Genomic DNA, 6,000 nt, shown 5'->3' with positions numbered 1-6,000 from the left:
TGTGTATTTGTTGTGTTGTGTGTATTTGGTTGTGTTGTCTGCATGTTTGAGTGTATTGTGTTTATTTGGCTGTGTTGTCAGTATGTTTGAGTGTGTTGTCTGCATGTTTGATTGTGTTTTGTGTATTTGGCTGTTTTGTCAGTATGTTTGAGTGTGTTGTGTGTATTTGGTTGTGTTGTCTGCATGTTTGAGTGTGTTGTTAGTATTTGTTGTGTTGTGTGTATTTGGTTGTGTTGTGTGTATTTGGCTGTGTTGTCTGCATGTTTGATTGTATTGTGTGTATTTGGCTGTGTTGTCAGTATGTTTGAGTGTGTTGTGTGTATTTGTTGTGTTGTGTGTATTTGGTTGTGTTGTCTGCATGTTTGATTGTATTGTGTGTATCTGGCTGTGTTGTCAGTATGTTTGAGTGTGTTGTGTGTATTTGTTGTGTTGTGTGTCATCAATCAAACATACTGACAACACAGCCAAATACACACAATACAATCAAACATGCAATCAAAGATGCAGTATATTTGATTGTGTTTTGTGTATTTGTCTGTGTTGTCAGTATGTTTGAGTGTGTTGTGTGTATTTGTTGTGTTGTGTGTATTTGGTTGTGTTGTCTGCATGTTTGATTGTATTGTGTGTATTTGGCTGTGTTGTCAGTATGTTTGAGTGTGTTGTGTGTATTTGTTGTGTTGTGTGTATTTGGTTGTGTTGTCTGCATGTTTGAGTATATTGTGTTTATTTGGCTGTGTTGTCAGTATGTTTGAGTGTGTTGTGTGTATTTGTTGTGTTGTGTGTATTTGGTTGTGTTGTCTGCATGTTTGATTGTGTTGTGTGTATTTGGTTGTGTTGTCTGCATGTTTGAGTGTGTTGTTAGTATTTGTTGTGTTGTGTGTATTTGGTTGTGTTGTGTGTATTTGGCTGTGTTGTCTGCATGTTTGATTGTATTGTGTGTATTTGGCTGTGTTGTCAGTATGTTTGAGTGTGTTGTGTGTATTTGTTGTGTTGTGTGTATTTGGTTGTGTTGTCTGCATGTTTGAGTGTATTGTGTGTATTTGGCTGTGTTGTCAGTATGTTTGAGTGTGTTGTGTGTATTTGTTGTGTTGTGTGTATTTGGTTGTGTTGTCTGCATGTTTGATTGTGTTGTGTGTATTTGGTTGTGTTGTGTGTATTTGGCTGTGTTGTGTGTAATTTGCTGTGTTGTCTGTATGTTTGAATGTGTTATGTGTAGTTGATTGTGTTGTGTGTATTTGTTGTCTTGTGTTTATTTGATTGTGTTGTGTGTATTTGGCAGTGTTGTGTGTATTTGATTGTGTTTTGTGTATTTGGCTGTGTTGTCAGTATGTTTGAGTGTGTTGTGTGTATTTGTTGTGTTGTGTGTATTTGATTGTGTTGTGTGTCATCAATCAAACATACTAACAACACAGCCAAATACACACAACACACTCAAACATACTGACAACAAAGCCAAATACACAAAACACAATCAAATATACAGCATGTTTGATTGCATGTTTGATTGTATTGTGTGTATTTGGCTGTGTTGTCAGTATGTTTGAGTGTGTTGTGTGTATTTGTTGTGTTGTGTGTATTTGGTTGTGTTGTCTGCATGTTTGATTGTATTGTGTGTATCTGGCTGTGTTGTCAGTATGTTTGAGTGTGTTGTGTGTATTTGTTGTGTTGTGTGTCATCAATCAAACATACTGACAACACAGCCAAATACACACAATACAATCAAACATGCAATCAAAGATGCAGTATATTTGATTGTGTTTTGTGTATTTGTCTGTGTTGTCAGTATGTTTGAGTGTGTTGTGTGTATTTGTTGTGTTGTGTGTATTTGGTTGTGTTGTCTGCATGTTTGATTGTATTGTGTGTATTTGGCTGTGTTGTCAGTATGTTTGAGTGTGTTGTGTGTATTTGTTGTGTTGTGTGTAGTATTTGGTTGTGTTGTCTGCATGTTTGAGTGTATTGTGTTTATTTGGCTGTGTTGTCAGTATGTTTGAGTGTGTTGTGTGTATTTGTTGTGTTGTGTGTATTTGGTTGTGTTGTCTGCATGTTTGATTGTGTTGTGTGTATTTGGTTGTGTTGTCTGCATGTTTGAGTGTGTTGTTAGTATTTGTTGTGTTGTGTGTATTTGGTTGTGTTGTGTGTATTTGGCTGTGTTGTCTGCATGTTTGATTGTATTGTGTGTATTTGGCTGTGTTGTCAGTATGTTTGAGTGTGTTGTGTGTATTTGTTGTGTTGTGTGTATTTGGTTGTGTTGTCTGCATGTTTGAGTGTATTGTGTGTATTTGGCTGTGTTGTCAGTATGTTTGAGTGTGTTGTGTGTATTTGTTGTGTTGTGTGTATTTGGTTGTGTTGTCTGCATGTTTGATTGTGTTGTGTGTATTTGGTTGTGTTGTGTGTATTTGGCTGTGTTGTGTGTAATTTGCTGTGTTGTCTGTATGTTTGAATGTGTTATGTGTAGTTGATTGTGTTGTGTGTATTTGTTGTCTTGTGTTTATTTGATTGTGTTGTGTGTATTTGGCAGTGTTGTGTGTATTTGATTGTGTTTTGTGTATTTGGCTGTGTTGTCTGCATGTTTTAGTGTATTGTGTTTATTTGGCTGTGTTGTCAGTATGTTTGAGTGTGTTGTCTGCATGTTTGATTGTGTTTTGTGTATTTGGCTGTTTTGTCAGTATGTTTGAGTGTGTTGTGTGTATTTGGTTGTGTTGTCTGCATGTTTGAGTGTGTTGTTAGTATTTGTTGTGTTGTGTGTATTTGGTTGTGTTGTGTGTATTTGGCTGTGTTGTCTGCATGTTTGATTGTATTGTGTGTATTTGGCTGTGTTGTCAGTATGTTTGAGTGTGTTGTGTGTATTTGTTGTGTTGTGTGTATTTGGTTGTGTTGTCTGCATGTTTGAGTGTATTGTGTGTATTTGGCTGTGTTGTCAGTATGTTTGAGTGTGTTGTGTGTATTTGTTGTGTTGTGTGTATTTGGTTGTGTTGTCTGCATGTTTGATTGTGTTTTGTGTATTTGGTTGTGTTGTCTGCATGTTTGAGTGTATTGTGTGTATTTGGCTGTGTTGTCAGTATGTTTGAGTGTGTTGTGTGTATTTGGTTGTGTTGTCTGCATGTTTGATTGTGTTGTGTGTATTTGGTTGTGTTGTCTGCATGTTTGAGTGTGTTGTGTGTATTTGTTGTGTTGTATGTATTTGATTGTGTTGTGTGTATTTTGGTTGCGTTGTCTGCATGTTTGATTGTGTTGTGTGTATTTGGTTGTGTTGTGTTTATTTGATTGTGTTGTGTGTATTTTGCTGTGTTGTTTGTATGTTTGATTGTGTTGTGTGTAGTTGATTGTGTTGTGTGTATTTGGCTGTGTTGTCAGTATGTTTGAGTGTGTTGTGTGTATTTGTTGTGTTGTGTGTATTTGATTGTGTTGTCTGCATGTTTGATTGTATTGTGTGTATCTGGCTGTGTTGTCAGTATGTTTGAGTGTGTTGTGTGTATTTGTTGTGTTGTATGTATTTGATTGTGTTGTGTGTATTTGGCTGTGTTGTCTGCATGTTTGATTGTGTTGTGTGTATTTGGCTGTGTTGTCAGTATGTTTGAGTGTGTTGTGAGTATTTGTTGTGTTGTGTGTATTTGGTTGTGTTGTGTATATTTGATTGTGCTTTGTGTATTTGGCTGTGTTGTCAGTATGTTTGAGTGTGTTGTGTGTATTTGTTGTGTTGTGTGTATTTGGTTGTGTTGTCTGCATGTTTGATTGTATTGTGTGTATTTGGCTGTGTTGTCAGTATGTTTGAGTGTGTTGTGTGTATTTGGTTGTGTTGTCTGCATGTTTGAGTGTGTTGTGAGTATTTGTTGTGTTGTGTGTATTTGGTTGTGTTGTGTGTATTTGGCTGTGTTGTCTGCATGTTTGATTGTATTGTGTGTATTTGGCTGTGTTGTCAGTATGTTTGAGTGTGTTGTGTGTATTTGTTGTGTTGTGTGTATTTGGTTGTGTTGTCTGCATGTTTGAGTGCATTGTGTGTATTTGGCTGTGTTGTCAGTATGTTTGAGTGTGTTGTGTGTATTTGGTTGTCTTGTCTGCATGTTTGATTGTGTTTTGTGTATTTGGCTGTGTTGTCAGTATGTTTGAGTGTGTTGTGAGTATTTGTTGTGTTGTGTGTATTTGGTTGTGTTGTGTGTATTTGGCTGTGTTGTCAGTATGTTTGAGTGTGTTGTGAGTATTTGTTGTGTTGTGTGAATTTGGTTGTGTTGTGTATATTTGATTGTGTTTTGTGTATTTGGCTGTGTTGTCAGTATGTTTGAGTGTGTTGTGTGTATTTGTTGTGTTGTGTGTATTTGGTTGTGTTGTCTGCATGTTTGAGTGTATTGTGTGTATTTGGCTGTGTTGTCAGTATGTTTGAGTGTGTTGTGTGTATTTGGTTGTCTTGTCTGCATGTTTGATTGTGTTTTGTGTATTTGGCTGTGTTGTCAGTATGTTTGAGTGTGTTGTGAGTATTTGTTGTGTTGTGTGTATTTGGTTGTGTTGTGTGTATTTGGCTGTGTTGTCAGTATGTTTGAGTGTGTTGTGTGTATTTGTTGTGTTGTGTGTCATCAATCAAACATACTGACAACACAGCCAAATACACACAATACAATCAAACATGCAGACAATACAACCAAATACACACAACACAACAAATACACACAACAAACTCAAACATACTGACAACACAGCCAAATACACAAAACACAATCAAATATACAGCATGTTTGATTGCATGTTTGATTGTATTGTGTGTATTTGGCTGTGTTGTCAGTATGTTTGAGTGTGTTGTGTGTATTTGTTGTGTTGTGTGTATTTGGTTGTGTTGTCTGCATGTTTGAGTGTATTGTCTGTATTTGGCTGTGTTGTCAGTATGTTTGAGTGTGTTGTGTGTATTTGGTTGTCTTGTCTGCATGTTTGATTGTGTTTTGTGTATTTGGCTGTGTTGTCAGTATGTTTGAGTGTGTTGTGAGTATTTGTTGTGTTGTGTGTATTTGGTTGTGTTGTGTGTATTTGGCTGTGTTGTCAGTATGTTTGAGTGTGTTGTGAGTATTTGTTGTGTTGTGTGTATTTGGTTGTGTTGTGTATATTTGATTGTGTTTTGTGTATTTGGCTGTGTTGTCAGTATGTTTGAGTGTGTTGTGTGTATTTGTTGTGTTGTGTGTATTTGGTTGTGTTGTCTGCATGTTTGAGTGTATTGTGTGTATTTGGCTGTGTTGTCAGTATGTTTGAGTGTGTTGTGTGTATTTGGTTGTCTTGTCTGCATGTTTGATTGTGTTTTGTGTATTTGGCTGTGTTGTCAGTATGTTTGAGTGTGTTGTGAGTATTTGTTGTGTTGTGTGTATTTGGTTGTGTTGTGTGTATTTGGCTGTGTTGTCAGTATGTTTGAGTGTGTTGTGTGTATTTGTTGTGTTGTGTGTCATCAATCAAACATACTGACAACACAGCCAAATACACACAATACAATCAAACATGCAGACAATACAACCAAATACACACAACACAACAAATACACACAACAAACTCAAACATACTGACAACACAGCCAAATACACAAAACACAATCAAATATACAGCATGTTTGATTGCATGTGTGATTGTATTGTGTGTATTTGGCTGTGTTGTCAGTATGTTTGAGTGTGTTGTGTGTATTTGTTGTGTTGTATGTATTTGATTGTGTTGTGTGTATTTGGCTGTGTTGTCTGCATGTTTGATTGTGTTGTGTGTATTTGGCTGTGTTGTCAGTATGTTTGAGTGTGTTGTGAGTATTTGTTGTGTTGTGTGTATTTGGTTGTGTTGTGTGTATTTGGCTGTGTTGTCAGTATGTTTGAGTGTGTTGTGTGTATTTGTTGTCTTGTGTGTATTTGATTGTGTTGTGTGTCATCAATCAAACATACTGACAACACAGCCAAATACACACAATACAATCCAACATGCAATCAAACATGCTGTATATTTGATTGTGTTTTGTGTATTTGGCATTGTTGTCAGTATGTTTGA

This window comes from Semicossyphus pulcher, unplaced genomic scaffold (assembly GCF_022749685.1).
Source record: "Semicossyphus pulcher isolate SPU_LCO1_2020_fin unplaced genomic scaffold, fSemPul1.0.p SCAF_6, whole genome shotgun sequence".
Lineage (NCBI taxonomy): Eukaryota > Metazoa > Chordata > Actinopteri > Labriformes > Labridae > Semicossyphus > Semicossyphus pulcher.
The sequence above is the reverse complement of the archived record's forward strand: the minus strand, read 5'-3'. Positions refer to the sequence as shown.